Consider the following 17,744-nt stretch of genomic DNA (forward strand, 5'->3'; position numbering starts at 1 on the left):
TTCATGTTAGTGTATTAGAAAATACTTATCATGAGCAAGGTAATGCAAGATGATTAAATGTCCCATGAGAATGCCCCATGATTCACTTCTATAAATAATATGTTTATTATCTGATCACTGGAAAAGGATCACTCATTTAGAAAGCAAATAGCCAAGTTAAGATTTTAGATGCTCTACAAGCTATTATTCTTGGCATTCTCTATTCCCTTTTATATAATTCTGCCACCACCAATGAAAAATGGAAGTGGGGTGGACTTACAGGACTGAGATCTACTTTGTACTTTTATTTATTCCATAGGTTGTTAGGGCTGTTGAATTCATTACTAATGCCTTGCCTATTACTTATAAGTCTCTCTATCATTAGCTAAGTTTGTCTCCAGAAAGCAAAGCTGGTCTGTGATCTGGAGTATACCAATGTCTTTAAAGCATGACAAATCTACCAGAACTGGAATTCTACCAGAATAGCCTTTGAGAATTCATGGTTATTTATCATGTTTCAATGAGGCACTGAAATAGGACTACAAATGAGTTAAACACAATTGAATTAATGTAATTTTGATCTATGTAGAATTTCTGCTTTCATGTTTTAGAAGAGAATATGTCCATAACTTACATTCTAGCAGACTTGCCTAGGGCACTGGGGAAGTGACTGGTAGTCTACAGCTAGCGTGTGTTAGTGGCAGGATATAAAATCAGATTTTAATGCTAAGGACTCTATCTAGTCTACTATTATGCCTTTCCTTGGGCTGATAGTAGATATTTAATTATCTTTATTAGTTGATATGATTGTAACCATTCACCAAATAGGCCATAATTGATTGTCTACTGTTTTATGCATTTCTAAAACATGGGTTTCCAAGATGTTTACAATCTGTGGAGTTATATAATTTCCTGAAGGAAAATTCATTCTTGCACTAATTTGGGGGTGACCTACAGTGTCTTTGCAGCATTTGAGGATGAGAAGACTGAAATTTAAATTCCAATTTTGCTGCTAACTAGCTATATGACCTTAGGCATAGCTAACAACTTCTTTAAACTTCCTATATCTGTAACATGAGGGGTTTATATTAGATAATTTCTAAAAGCCTTTTCAAACTTCAAATTCTCACATTATGATTCTTAGAGGTAGAAAAAATCCCTAGGCCCAGATGTTTCTGGACAAGGAAACTATATGCTGTTTCACCTAGTTAGTGTCAGAGCCAGGACAAAAATCTAAACATTGCTCTTTCTTTTTTTCTATTCTACATAATTACATAAGCAGGTTGAATTATACCATACCTATTACCTAATTAGAATATGTTATGGGTCATATTAAACTTGAGAATAATTAGGCAGTACTGATGAGTCCAATACCATATGGAATTTATAAAAATGAATTATAATTTAAGGGCTAAGTGGTTCATTTGCTTCCTGGGAAATTTGGTGCAGAAAACTGATAATTATATGCATCATATATAATCTCTTATGTGTTATCTTGAATACTTATCTATAAAGTGTCTGGTTAGCTTCAATGATCTTATTTTTTTATCTTCGTTGCATTCTAATTTAACTTGTGTTAATTCTCAATGGAGTTTATATTCAAGGGGTTTAATTGTTGGATTCTAACCTATGGGAATTGGACATTGCATTACGATTAGCTCCCAACCCAGGACAAGATTGAGTCAGACTTATCTGATTAGTTAGTGTCTCTTCATCCAAGAGTTAATGCCCAAATCAGACAGGAATAGCGAGTGGAAAAGATTCAGAAGTGGTGGTTCTGGGAATCTCAGAGGCAAGGTGGGATCAGTGCTACATTCCAAGGTCATTTCAATGGAGCAGGTGAGATGACAAGAGGATAGAAAAGTAGTTAATTTATAAGCCAAGGTCTGCCAGGGAGCAGTCAAATGGAGACAGGTAATATAAAGGAGGTTTCTAGGTAAACAGGTACTTGGATTCATTTAACAGCTGCCATGAAAACTACTTTGTATAAAGAGGAAAATCTACAGCCCTGCTCTTTTCCTAAGTGCTCACTTATCTGGAACCAGGAAAACCCCAAGGATTCCAGGCCTCACCAGGGCAAAGTTTCTAGGGTTGTCAAAATAGCATTTCTTCCTTCCTATTTTAAGAAACAAAAATAATGGAAGTATCAATTCTTCCACATACCCATGGGACAATATTTACTTATGCAATATAAGGTAACCTGGAGCTTTCATGGTTTTGCAAGTAGAAATGGAGCATTAATGATTTGCTGACCCTACAAATTCTGTCCTGATGTACTGGCTTCATGGAAATGTGTGTAAATCACTCTGGAAATCTGGCTTTGCCATACTAGTACCATAAGTGGCAATGCAACATGTAGACAAATCAAACCATCAAGACTGACAGTGCTAAAGTAGGGTTTGTATGATAGATACTTGAAAAACAGGCTGTAGTAATAAGGTCTGTCCATATCCAGGTAATCAGGCAGGGACCTCACAATACAACCAAGAGTGAAGAAGACCCTCCAACCAAGGCTTAGGTTCAAATAAGTTGAAGAAAATCAATATGAGGAATGTAAAGTAGTCTTAATAATAAGACAAGGTTGTAGATCAATGAAGAGGTGGGGTTTTTGTTTGTCTGTTGTTTTTGTTCTTTGATAGGCTACTCTTTAGAGCAGGAAACAATGTCAAGAATATGAATAGCCCAAAGCTGGAAAATGCAGACTATATACTCAGCTGGAATTAATGAGTCACAGGGATAACAGTTGAAAGAAAAACCTCATATGCCCTATCTGTGTGCATCCTTTGGCCCATCTCTCTCATGTATTGCTTCCCATATTGCTATTTTGTTGTGTGCTGCCTGTGCTCACAGCCTAGACATAAATAGGTCTGGAATCATTATTATTTTATTTCTCCCATTTGTGATTCTGACTACTCTACTCCTGAGAACATTTAGAGCACTGTAGATATTTTGTCTACAAATGAACAAACTTTTTTCTAGTAGTTCTTTGATTTTAGCTTTGGTAATTTAGCCATTCCACTCATTTGTGTCATTTAACTAAAAAATAACCACTGAAAGTGATAATCATAAAACTCAACTAGATATATTATTATGACAGATGATATAACACAGGGCAAGATTTGAAGAAATATAAACATTTAGGCACAATTTATTTAGTTGGTTACCAATTTTTAAAAGCTATCCATCACTTTTTAAAGTGATCATCATAGAAGAAACTTGAGTAGAACTTCTTTCAACTTTAATATATATATACACACACACACACACACACATATATATATATATATATATATATATTTGTATGTCATATGTATAATCCAATAAATGTAATCCATAGCCTTTTAAGGTATATCCATGCTTCTGAACTCTGGTACTTTGATGCTTTATAAAAACTTGAAAAAAGCTCATCCAACTATAATCCTCACTAGAAGTTATGATAGGAAATCGGGTATAAAGATATTACCATTATAAACTAGTTAGCTGTGGGCTTAAAGACCCCAAAAGACATATCTCCTTCAACCCAGGGACCTGATTTGGGGAGGGTCCTCTCCTAGTCACTACAAGGACCTGTGGCCTTTTGTGAGTATCTCTATTTAGGGAAAGAGAGCATAGCGGAAATCAGAGGTTCTACACTTGATGATTACATTCAAGAAATGTAAAAAAGACTACTGTCATCGAAGGGACAGGCAGGAAAAAACAGGACTTTTGTACATAAATCTGCTCTCAGGATATAACATTAGGGTGAAAAAAAGGTGGTGGAGGAAAGGCAGTGACTCACCTGAGCTCTCCCCACAACCCTTACAAATAATTTCAAATAATTACAAATAATTTCAAATAATAAGCGAATTTCTGGAGCATCAGAATGCCAAAAATAAGAGGATTAAATAATTTTTCAGCAAAGAAAAGTTAGATGGTCAGTAGGAAAGGCCTAACACATCCAGGTGAGAGTGAATTGCAGCCCAGTACAGGTTGCACCAGCGCAGTCACAACCAGCACAGCCCCAACAAACCAGAAGCAGGGCTTGGAAGCAAATTAATCAGGAACAGCAGCAGCAATTGCTTAGGAACACTGCCCATAGATGGTAAAGGCATTGAACAATTATCCATAAGATTATAGGGGTATCTTTGTTCATACTGAGGCAAGACTCTTGTTTTGCCCATACTCAGATCTGAATTGAAGTCCTGGGTGGCTGCTGCAGGGCAGAGAGCTGCACTAGAACACCAGAGCTTGTGGCTACCATGGAGTGGGAGACTTTCCTCACAATTCTAGGGCAGATAAAACTGCTTGTGGTCACTCACAGCCCAAATTACAGGCCAGGAGAGTAGTAAACACACCTCTTTTTAGATCATATGAACTTGGAAGAACTGAGAACTTACAGGTCCCTTGAAGTATCTCTAAAAGCAGCTGAACAAAACCACTGAAGCTTGGGACACCCTACAAGTAAAGCACTACTTTAATGAAGAGTTAAAAGGCAAGAAACAGGTTATGGAAATGAGCAAACAACAGAAAAATTTCTGACCATAGAAAGTTTCTATGGTGACAAGGACAATCAAAATACACCCTTAGAAGATAGCAAGGTCAAAGCTCCTATATGGTCTAGAGCCATGGAAGGGTTAAAAAAAGGACTTTGAAAATCAAGTAAGAGATGCCAAAAAATGGGAAGAGAAATGAGAGTGATGCAAGAAAATCATGAAAAAAGAGTCAACAGCTTGGTGAAAGACATGCAAAAAATACTGAAGAAAATAACACCTCAGGGCAACTAGGTGGCACAGTGGATAAAGCACTGGCCCTGGATTCAGGAGGACCTGAGTTCAAATCCCACCTCAGACACTTGACATTTATTAGCTGTGTGACCCTGGGCAAGTCACTTAAGCCTCATTGCCCTGCCAAAAAGAAAAACAGAAAAATAAAAAAGGAGAAAAAAGAAAACAACATCTTAAAAAACAGGAGAGAGTTCCAGAGGTGGAGCCAAGATTGTGGAGCGAAACTAGGAAACTGCCTGAGTTTTCCCAAATTTCCCTCAGAATCAATGTTAAATTAAGCCTATAAACATTCTGGAGCTGTAAAATCTGGGGAAAAAAGAGATTGAAACAATCTTCTGACAGGAAAGGTCTGTTTCATCTGGATAAAAAGGGAGAACAGTTCATTGCAGAGAGTTTCTGGGCAAGCCAGCAAATGGCTCTTAGCTACAGCACAGTTCAGCAGCTGAGCACCTAAGGTTCTACTCTGGAAGCTAGTGACACAGCAGACCAGTTTTGAAGCCACTAATCCCAATGGAGAAGGCAATCTGGAAGCTGGGGTATCTGCTACCCAACAGATGTAACTAAGCTGGGTCACTCCAGTGCAGTGACAAATTGCAAGCTGCTGACACCTCAGAGCAGAAAGCCAGTGATTGGGACCCTGGCCCCCAGGAAAAGAAGCTTTGCACAGGGCACACTCTCCTTCAGGAGCAGAACTCAACCTTAAAAGGAACAGAAGAGATTAAGATATGAATAAGAAACAGAAAATTATTACAGCATCAGGTAGGAATCAAAACATACACTCAGAGGAGGACAACAATGATAAAATGCCTACATGTTAAGCCTTAAAGGGGAAGAAGAATTGGTCTTAAGACCAAAAAACCCTCTTGGAAGAGCTCAAAAAGGATTTTATAAGTCAAACAAGAGAAGTAGAAGGAAAATTGGGAAAAGAAATATGTTACGAAAGAGAGAGTCAATATCTTGGGAAAAGAACAAAAATTGACTGAGGAAAACAACTCATTGGAATGCAATTGACCAAATGGAAAAGGAGGTATAAAAACTGTATTGGGGGAAATAATTCCTTAAGAATCAGAATGGGGGGTGGGGGGAGGGCAGGTAGGTGGTTCAGTGGATAAAGCACCAACCCTGGATTCATGAGGGCCTAAGTTAAAATCTGGCCTCAGACACTTGACACTTACCATGGGCAAATCACTTAACCTTCCTTGCCCTGCAAAAAAAAAAAAAAAAGGAAAAGAAAAGAATCAGAATTGGGCAGATGGAAGCTAATGACTCAATGAGACAATAGAAGAAGTAAAGCAGAATCAAAAATATCTCTTCAGAAAAACAACAGACCTGAAAAAGAAATCCAGGAGGGATAATAATTGGCCTACCTGATACTATGATAAAAAAAGAGCCTAGACAGCATATTTCATGAAATTATCAAGAACTGTCCAATGTCTTAGAACCAGAGGGGGAAAATTATCATTGAAAGAATCCACCCATCACCTCTTGAAAGAGATCCTAAAATGAAGACTCCAAGGAATATCATAGCCAAATTACAGAATTATCAAGGAAAGGAGAAAATACTGCAAGTATAGAAACAATTTAAATATCAAGGAACAACAATCAGAATTACACAGAACTTTGAAGCTTCAACATTAACGGATCAGAGGGCTTGGAATACAGCAGAAACTAGGTATAGAATAATAACTCGCACCATGCACCAAAGTGAAGTCAAAATACCTACATGGTCTAAACATAAAGGGTGATACCATAGGCAAATCAGGAAAGGAAGAATTTATTACCAAAGATGTGATAGAGAACATTATGAAATGTAGAGTGGATCATTTTGACTACATTAAATTAAAAAATTTTGCACAAACAAAACCAATGCCAACAAGATTAGAAGGAAAGCCAAAAGCTGGGAAATAATTTTTTTACTGCCAGTGTATCTGATAAAGGCCTCTTATCTAAACTATATATAGAACTAATTCAAATTTATAGGAATGCAACTGATTACCCAATTGAGAAATGGTCAAAGGATATAAACAGGCACTTTTCAGATGAAGAAATTAAAGCTATCTGCAGCCTTATAAAAAACTACTGATTAAAGAAATGCAGAGCACCTAACACCTATCCCACTGGCTAATATGACAAAAAAGGAAAATGATAAATGTTGGAGAAGTTATGGGAATATTGGAAGACTAATGCACTGTTGGTGGAGCTGTGAACTGATCTAACCATTCTGGAGAGCAATTTGGAACTGTAATGATTGGAATAACGCCATCTGCTGGAGACTTACTGTAGAAGAGTTCCACCCATGAAGCGAAGGTCTTTGAGGGCAAGACCAGGAGTCTTTTCTTTGGCATCAGAAAGTGACGCGGGCTAGTGGGAGGAGGAGGGAAGAGACTGGCACTCAGTCTCACTCTCTTTCCTTTGGACTCTGGTGGAGAGCGGAGCTAGAAATGTGCTCTCCCTTTAATAGATAGGAATCTAGGCCTTTTTCTTCTCTCTTTACCAAACTCTTATTCTCCTTAATAAATGCTTAAAAGTCTAACTCTTGCTAAAGCTTATAATTTATTGGTGACAACTCATTGGATATTTTAGACAGACTAGCTAGAATTTTAACCCTTAACAGATGGTGACCACAAAGGGATAAGCTGAACCTCACTTCTGATCTTTTGGTTGGGTAAGAAATTTCCCCTACCCTAACCCTTTAAATCCAAAGTACTGCTGAATTGCCCAGTGTTTTCCCTTTAAATTTTTTCAAATGGACCTTTTAAACTCCTTAATTACCCTATTTTTGATTTTAGTCTGTTTAACCAGACAAATGGGGGATAAGATCATGTTAATGCTTTGTTTTTGTGGATTTTCTACTTTTCTTTTTATTTTTGTTGGAGGAGCCAGCAAGGTACTTACACAAGGGAATATAAATATCCCCCCCTTTCCCAGCCATGCTTTTTCAGAGAACCCTTGCACTCCTGTATTTTTTTCAAATTCTAATGCTGAGAGATTCTCTAATTTTGCATGCCTAGAGGCAATGACCCAACCTCTAGAAGCTTTTTATCCCCTAGGAGTGGGGGTAGGGCCTGAGTTCAAAATCAAGTCTGATTCAAATTGTACTGGGCCCTCCCCTCCTCTCCAGACCCCACCCTCTCTACTCCTCCCATGGCCAAGCCCATTGCTTCCCCTGCCAGGGAAGTCCAGAGATCTAATGCTCATGGGAAACTTTCTCTAACTACATTTGCAGCTTCAGGCTCAGCCCTTCCCCAGCCTGGCTGTGCTTCTGAGACAACCTTAGAAAACCCTTTAAATTCCAGATATACTCGTTTTGTTCATAATTTTGCTAACCTGCTTTTGTCTTTAATTAGTAATCTTATAAAGCATTCGTATGGTGAAAAGAAAGACAGACAATATAGAGGGGTTAAAGAAGAAAAACTTAAGCTGAATAAGAATGACAATCATCAACATAGTCCAAGACTCTGCTTCTTTTGCCACGGAAGGGTATATATTTTACAGAAATGTAGAAGTAAACAGCAAGGTATTGATATGAGTATTGGGGATTTTAGATATCGGAATCAAAAGTGTTCTAACTTTACTCAGAGTATTAGTATCAGTTCAGAGGTTATATAGGATTTCTATGCTATTATATATACATTTTGAAATTAATGGTATGGGTTTATTTTCATAGAGATTTTCATGCTTTTGAGATTGTGTCATACTTAGTTTTTAAAACAAGGAGAATATTTGTAAAAGCTTTTTATAGTCATGTGATCAAGTTTATAGTTTATAATACTCTTATTAATATTAAGTTCATATTCATTTAGATTTCCTTAGTTTGAATTTCATTGTCTTTTATTGTTCCATGTGTATTTTCTTCTATTCATTTGTCTATCTAATTTTGAAACATTCCAAGATGGTTTTGATTTCATAATACAATGTTAATTCTAGGAGTATTGTGTTCCCATATTCTGAGTTGTTTGTTTTTGTTATTTTTTCTCAACTGATTATTTGATCAAACTCTTTAAAGCATTTCCTTGGCAAATTGGTTGCCATGGCAAGTGTAAATTGATTCTAGAAGTATTATTTTTGATAAGCATATTCCAAAAAAAAAAGAGGTGAACATTTGTAAAAGTTTTCTTGTTTCAAAAAAAAAGTTTTCTTTGAGATTCTGTTGTGCTTTAACTTGTATTTAAATATGTTCTGATTTTTCACAAAAGTAATTGTATACTAAGTAAAAAAAAAAGGGGTATTATTTGAAATTGTTGCTTAATTATATATTGTGTTCTGAGTCAAGATGTATTCACATTTTTTGCAATCATTTATTATCCTCAATTTTTAAATCCATATGAGACTTGGATTATGGGAACTTATCATTTAAGACACTAATTACCTTTATTCTGAGTTACCAGATGCCAGTTGGCCAAGATGCCATCCAATCACAAGAGGAATACATGCAAGAGCAGACACTGAACTGTCACATGAGGGGAGACATGCATGAAGTCAAGGTATGGCCAAGGGAATGGCTTTTGACAAATGTTGAAGTTGGATTCTCTTGGTTTAATATTTTATTTTATTTTTTCCCCACAATATTGTACAGATGGCTGGTATTGATCCCACCCATCTTACTTCTACACCTGGCTTCTATGCTCCCTCCTATATGCTTGATGCCATGGACATCTCAATCCCATGCATCTGATTAAGTCTGACTCAGTTTCCTCCAACATGTTCAGTGGCATGGACATATATTCCATCCATCTATTTTAAGCCTGGCATACTGCATGGGCAGTATATATTGCTCAAGTGTGGGAATGCTCATATCCCATCATTTCTCTGTTCTTTTATGGTAACCCCCATAATTATCTCAGGTGTCATGATAAATACAGTGTTGAATTTGGCCTTGACACCTGTTAACAATTATATTAGATTTTTTAATTTCTCATAATGGCATGAGGATAATTAGGCAGTTGATGCAAAAAGTGATGAGACAAAGATAAAAATTATTTTTAAAAATTAATTTTAAAAAATTTAAAAATTAATTTAAAAAATTAATATTGCAGCAATTGTCTTCTCAATTACCCTCCATAAGGGGGGACTATAGTAATATTATAATTTTAAAGAATGTTTCCATTTTTATTTTATTATATGTTTCATGTGTATCAACCAAGATTCTGAATTCCCTTAGACATGTTTTTGAGAACTTTCACTGTTTGCTTTGATTATTGACAAAGCTATTTTAAAGTTGTGTTAAGCTCAATTTTGTAGGAAATTTTCCTGGCTGATTACCAGCATCTACACATCAACCCCTGAAAAGACTTCCATTCCACGACTACACCTAGAGGACATCTGAGAAAAGACTTTCAGAGACTTTAAATGAACAGTTTTGTTTTGTTGTTGTTGTTTTTTCTTTCTCTTTCTGTTATAATATACACCATCTGTAACATGTACTCTTTGAAGAGGCCCTCCCTTTGCAAGACCAATATCAAAGCGTCGGTTCATGAGGACAAAAAATTGCCCCTCTGGACAAAACTTTCCCCTCTCCCTTTTCTATATTGTTATTAACATATTGTTAGTTAGCATAGGTTATTATATTCTGTTATTTTTGACTGTTTCATCAAGAAAACGTACCGTTTCTTGAGGAAACAAAGCGGGGAACTGTAACGATTGGAATAACGCCACCTGCTGGAGACTTACTGTAGAAGAGTTCCACCCATGAAGCGAAGGTCTTTGAGGGCAAGACCAGGAGTCTTTTCTTTGGCGTCAGGAAGTGACGCGGGCTAGTGGGAGGAGGAGGGAAGAGACTGGCGCTCAGTCTCACGCTCTTTCCTTTGGACTCTGGTGGAGAGCGGAGCTAGAAATGTGCTCTCCCTTTAATAGATAGGAATCTAGGCCTTTTTCTCCTCTCTTTACCAAACTCTTATTCTCCTTAATAAATGCTTAAAAGTCTAACTCTTATGCAAATTAAAACAACTCTGAGGTACCACCTGACACCTATCAGATTGGCTAAAATGACAAAAAAGGAAGATAATAAATGTTGGAGAAGCTGTGGGAAAATTGGAACACTAATGCATTGTTGGTGGAGCTGTGAGCTGATCCAACCATTCTGGAGAGCAATTTGGAATTATGCCCAAGGGGCGATAAAGCTGTGCATACCCTTTGACCCAGCAATTCCACTTTTAGGTCTTTTTCCCAAAGAAATCATGGAAGGGGGAAAGGGACCCACATGTACAAAAATATTTATAGCTGCTCTTTATGTGGTAGCAAGGAATTGGAAGTTGAGGGGGTGTCCATCAATTGGGGAATGGCTGGACAAATTGTGGTATATGAATACAATGGAATCCTATTGTGCTGTAAGAAATGATGAGCAGGAGGAGTTCAGAGAAACCTGGAGGGTCTTACATGAGCTGATGATGAGTGAGATGACCAGAACCAGAAGAACATTGTACACAGTATCATCAACATTGAGTGTTGACCTACTGTAATGGACTATATTCTTCTCACCAATGCAATGGTACAGAAGAGTTCCAGGGAACTCATGATAGAAGAGGATCTCCAAATCCAAGAAAAAAAAAAAAAAGAACTGTGGAGTATAGATGCTGATTGAACCATACTATTTCTTTTGTTTTGGGTGCTGTTGTTTTTTTTTCTATTTTGAGGTTTTGCCTCACTGCTCTGATTTTTTCTCTTGTAACAGGATTAATGCAGAAATAGGATTAATGTTATTATGTGTATATATATATATATATATGTGGGTGTATATATATCTATATGTATATAGATATATAGATATATAGATATAACCCATATCAGATTACCTGCTGTCTAGGGGAGGGGGGAGGGAGGGGAGGGAGGGAGAAAAATCTGAAATTGTAAAGGTTGTATAAACAAAAGTTGAGAACTATCTTTACATGTAACGGAAAAAATAAAATACCTTATATGTAAAAAAAAAAAAGTCTAACTCTTGCTAAAGCTTATAATTTATTGGTGACCACTCATTGGATATTTTAGACAGACTAGCTAGAATTTTAACCCTTAACAGAACCATGCCCCAAAAGCTATAAAATTGTGCTTACCCTATGATCCAACAATATCATTTCTAGGTCTATATACCAAAAATATTACAAAAAAGGGAAAAGGACTCAGATGTACAAAAATATTTATAGCTGCTCTTTTTGATGTGGCAAAGATTTAGAAATTGAGAGGATGCCCAGCATTTGGGGAATGGCTAAACAATTTGTGCCATATGAATATAATGGAATACTATTGTGTAGTAAGAAATGATAAGCACATGGATTTCAGAAAAACCTGGAAAAACTTACCTGAATACATAGTGAAATGAGCAGAACCAAGAGAACACTGTATGCACTGTTAACAACATTGTGTGATCAACTGTGATAGATTTAACTCTTCTCAGCAAAACAATGATCCAAGACAATGCCAAAAGACTCATGGTAGAAATTGCTCTCCACATTCAGAAAAAGAACTATGGCATCTGAATGCAGATTGAAGCATACTATTTTCACTTTTGTTTTTGTGGTGGTCGTTTATTCTTTCTTGCATTTTTCCCTTTTGTTCTGATTTTTCTGTTAAACACGACTGATGTGGAAATATGTTTAACATGATTGTAATATATAACAAATATCAGATAGCTTGATGGCTATGGGAGGGGGGATGGAAGAGTGGGTGAGAGAAAAATTTGGAACTCAAAATAATCTTTACATTGTGAGATTTAAATCGGATATTAGATCATAAATCTCCCCTACTTAACTTTTCCCTTAATTTATCTCCCAGACTAGTAAATGGAAGAAGCTTCTGGTTTTCTAGATAGAGCCTTTATTGTATATAAGGTGTTGTTGATTAGAAGGATAGGAAAATAGAAATACAGTACAAATCGTCTTAAATCTAGGCTTAGTCTATATTCCTTATAAAAACTCACCAAACCAAAAAGGCCACCTTTGGAGTGAGGGAGACCGTCTGTGCCGCGCCGCCAGGAGTCCCGCCAAGCAGGCAAAAAGGCCTACTCTCGTTCTCTCCACCCCGGAAGTCAAAAAACCCGGCAGGCAGTCTGACATGCGCAGCAGGCGGACTGTACCTGGCAGGCAGTCTGACATGCGCAGCAGGCGGACTGTACCCGGCAGGCAGTCTGACATGCGCAGCAGGTGGACTGTTCATCTCCTCCCCAAAAGGGTGGTCCTTGAAAAACTGGCATCTTTCAGTTATCCTAACCGACTGTTAAAAACTTTCATATTTTACCACATTTCCCCCCTTTGCTTCCTCAAGAAATGGAATGTTTCCTTGATGGAACAGTAAAAAGAATATAATAACTTTTGCTGACTAATAATATGCGAACAACAATACAGAAAAGGAAGAGAGGAAAGTTTTGTCCAGAGGGGCGATTTTTTTTCTTTCCTCATGAACCGACGCTTTGACATTAGTCTTGCAAAGGGAGAGCCTCTGCAGAGAGTACATGTTACAGATAGTATATAACAGAAAGGAGATAGTAAAAGCTAATAAAGCAAAACAGTTCATATAAAGTCTCTGAGTTCTCTTGTCTTCTTGAAGTGGTAAGATGTCATCAGGAGGAAACTGGATTCTGGTCTGGAAAACTGGATTCTGGACTCTGGTCTGGATTCTGGACTCTGGACTCTGGTCTGGAAAGCTGGATTTCTTCTTTAACTGTTTGAATTGCTGTATTTTTTTTTTACTAAACCTTAGCATAGCATTTTGCAATCAGTAACACTTTTTACCACCATGTGTCTGGATCAAAGTCAAATTTAGTATGTGTTCATGACACCTGAAAATGTTATGGAAAGGTTATCATACCATATCTCATGGTTCCGAGACAGCCAGTGATTGTGCTAGGCCACCGGTGAGTTCAACTGAGTGAGATAAAAAGATAAATAAGTTCAGTTAAATTAGGTTAAATTAGGAGGGAGAGAGGATGAATACTGGACTGTGCCTAGTAATTGTGCTCTACATAGTCACCATCATAAGCAAACCATGGACTTATGTATACCTGTCTCTCCTTTTGTTGCACATATATTCTCTCCAGGGCCTGCATCAGAGTTCACAGCAAGTTAGTCTCTGAAATGATAAGTTTCCATATTTCTGAAATCTCATTAATTTCACCAAAGACAATATGATGGTAAAAATGTGTGCTATGCTGCATAACTGAGAATATATTAGTGATATATACAATAATTCCAAACCATACCCAGAGTATAATGACATATAAATAATAAACGAATGTAAATAGCTGATTATATTAGACATTGTTACATAATCTTCTTTTAGACATTATTACATAATCTTCTTTTAGCAAGTAGACCACATCATCTTATACATGAATTCTCTAGTATAACAGTAGCAGATACTTAAAGTGGTGATTAATTCATCAAAAAGAAATTACTTCAATTAGCAAGATTCAATATTCAATAGCATATACTTAAAATGCCTTTGAAAAGTCACTTAGTTTACAAAATCGGGTTTTTAAAGAAAAGCAAAAGAAACAAAAGTAAAAAAAAAACAAAGCAAAACCAAAAACCAAAAATAAAAGGCAAAAGATTCGCTAAGCACCCTTTTGTGCTCTTAAAGAACTTAAAGGTGTGGTGAATTCCAGGTCTTTTCAGTGCCTTTCAAAAGTCAAAACAAAACAAAAAACAAAAAGGATTAAAAAAAAATAGGTATAGGGTAGGGAAAAGGGTGGGAGAAATTGAGGTGGGCCAGAAAACTAGGCCATGTGCTTCAGTGCTTTTGCCTGTGGAAGGAAATGCTTGTTAAATTTTAAGGTATTTAAGCTGCTAGAGTTTGGGGTATACCACATTGTTTTAACTGGTTCCCCAATTCTCTGCATGCCAAAGTGGCAGGGGTTTCTGAATTGTCATTGATCTTTCTAATGCTGTCATAATGTTCTTTATGGTAGAAAATGTGGAGTTCTCTAGCATCAGTTTTGTCTGTGCCACTGATTCTCAATAAAGGCTGATTTAATTGATGAACCACAACATTCAGCTGATGCTGCTTAGCAAATGCTACAATTGTATCATTTCCTCCCCACTTTCCAAATTTCTTTAATTCATCAACATATTCTTCAAAAGGGGAGTCATTTACTATAAAAGACTCAAACTCTTGTCTATGGTTAATCATATAAGAAGCAGCTTCTTGTCTGTGTCTGAGATGATTTCTACAGTGACCTTCTAGCTGGTCTGCTAAAGCCCTAAAAAGGCAATTTCCGTCTCCTGATACTTTACGAAGACTGAGTCCCAAAGCATTTAACTGATCAGTGGGATTCTTAAATGGGAACTGCCTGTTTCCTCTGAACTTTCTTTGCTCTTTAACAGTTGCTATCGTTAGGGTTTTTACCTCTTTAGCGTCTACCTCAGGTCTATCTGAAATCTCTTCACCTATGAATGGTGCAGGCTTTATATGAGAGCAATGAATCCATGAGTCTTTTTCACCAATTTTAATGGCAGTAGGAGTTGTCAATAATACCTGAAAAGGTCCTTCCCAGGCAGGTTGAGTTCCAGTGGTTCTCTGAAAATTCTTTACATATATTTTATCTCCTGGGTTGAAGTTATGCAATGAAAAGTCTAATGGTCCTGCCTGGACCACAGCTCCTGCCTCATGGAGTTCACGTAGCCTGGTCTGTAATTCCTGTATATAGGAAGCAACAGAAGTATCACCTCCCACCAGTGATGTATAAACTGGGGAAAAAGTTTTAGCTTGGATAGGAGGGTGACCAAAAAGCATTTCATAAGGAGATATATGAAGTTCTCCTCTTGGTCTACTTCGTAGATAGAATAATGCCAATGGTAGAACATCAGGCCATTTCAAATGGGTTTCAGTACATAATTTGTCAGTCATACTCTTAAGCTCTTTATTCATACGTTCGACTTGGCCTGAACTTTGTGGATGGTAGGGCGTGTGGAATTTTGGAGTCACTCCCAAGAAAGAGTAGATTTGGGATAAAATCGAATCAGTGAAATGTGTGCCTTTGTCAGAATCGATGCGGGCTGGTGGGCCAAAATGAGGTACTATCTCTTTAAGGAGAATTTTGGCAACAAAGGCAGCTGTGGCTCGGGGGCTGGGAAAGGCCTCCACCCACCGAGTGAGCTGATCAACTATAACAAGGCAAAATTTATAATGTCCTGCTTTTGGCATAGTAATATAATCAATTTGTAAGTGCTCAAAAGGTGTATATGCTAGAGGACGCCCTCCATAAGCTTTGGCCTTAAAAGCATACTGATTATAAGACTGACATGTGGAACAGCCCGAGCAGATTCGAGATGCTGTATTAGTCACACCTGGTGCTATCCAGGTTCTCTTAATAGAGTCTACAATGCCTTGTGTACCAAAATGGCCTTTTCTGTGAACAGAGAGGCATACCTGGTGGTAGAATTTCCGGGGAATTGGAAAAAAATTTAAAATAAAATAAAATAAGAGATAACATGATGAAAGGTTAGAGGATAAACAGTTGATAGAATATGTCTCCTGCTTATTCCTTTGATCCCTCTAAGCTATAAGTAGAAATCTTAGAGTGTATATTTGTGTACATATATGTATTTGTGTATATTCATAATTGCATATGTTATATACTTTATGTGAAATAAATAACCTGCTCAGAGCTGCCCTTTCCCCTTAATACACTCTAGTGGTATTTATGGCTACACTCACTAATTTCTCATCTTGGGTGACCACATTTTTAAAGCAAGAAAAGGAAAAAGTCAGTATAAAGGGACAAATGAGCTCATAACCATAGTAAATGAAAATCATAAAAGATGACTGCTGATGTATGATAAAGGGAAAGGGTGATTTGAATTGTGATCACTCACAGCTTATGTTTTCTTTAACTCTTTGATGGTCATTGCTGTTTGTGTTCTAGGTGGTAGGGTTGGAAAATGGATTTAGTTAACATTGGTCATTTCTCCTCAATTTCAGCTATTGTTCCTGATATTCTACTTTTTCTATACCCAAGTTGAATACTCAAAAACAAAACAAAAGGAAACAAACAAAAAAACAACAAAACCCTGTCTAGTACAAGACATTAACTTGGTCTCAAATTCTATGTAATATCTTTGTCAATATTGAACATACTGAGTCATTCCCCAGACTTTGCCACCAAACCTCATCTGTCTTCTCTCTCTCTGTCCCTGTGGCCCAATTTTCCCTTTTGTATTTTTCATGGAACCTCCATTTTGAGCAAGGGCCTAGACTAATCATCCTTTATTCTCCTTTGTTAACATACGTGTGAGTGGATACCTCCTCTCTGCCCTTCCCTCTTCTCAGCTCCTTTTTATAAATTATTATCCCCCATTAGAATGTAAACTCCTCTAGGGCAGAGACTATCTTCCCTTTTACTTGATGTATATACCCATTACTTAGCACCCCATCTAGCAAATATTAGACACTCAAAAAATTCCCTAAATCGACTATGTGATTAATCCCTAAAATTTTACCCCCAAAAGATAAAGTTGCATTAGTTCTTTTTTCACAAGTTTTGACTCTCAAAGACTCCTAGCTGCCCATTTACAGCTTAAGAAAAAATTAATAAAAAGGCACTTATTCACATTTCTTATTCTTTGCCAAGCACTGTGCTAAGTAGTGTGGGTAGAAATAGAAAATATGAGATCATCCTAGCTCCCAGGGAATTATCATTCTAATTGGAGAAGAAAAAACATAAAAAGTTCAGCTAGGGAATGGAAAGATTTTTGTGGCTGGGTAGGGCTCCCATAGGGATCCCTCGATTAGATCAATGGATCAGATGATAGTGTTGAAATATGGAAGACAAAGGGGCAGGCCAGGTTGAAAGACTTAGAGTAACACAGGATTAAGTAATATGTTCATGGTAATGTATGAGAACTTTCATACTATCTAAATGGTTTAAGAAATAAAGCAATATGGATGAATTTTGGCAGTGTAAGCTAAAGTAAATAATGAAGGGAAGGCAAAAAGGAAAAGGGTACCCCTAGGGTGATCAGTCTTCCTCCCATTCACAACCAGGATGGGGAAAGGACCTGTTTCCCTCTAAAT

Source organism: Dromiciops gliroides, chromosome 5 (genome assembly GCF_019393635.1).
Source record: "Dromiciops gliroides isolate mDroGli1 chromosome 5, mDroGli1.pri, whole genome shotgun sequence".
Classification (NCBI taxonomy): domain Eukaryota; kingdom Metazoa; phylum Chordata; class Mammalia; order Microbiotheria; family Microbiotheriidae; genus Dromiciops; species Dromiciops gliroides.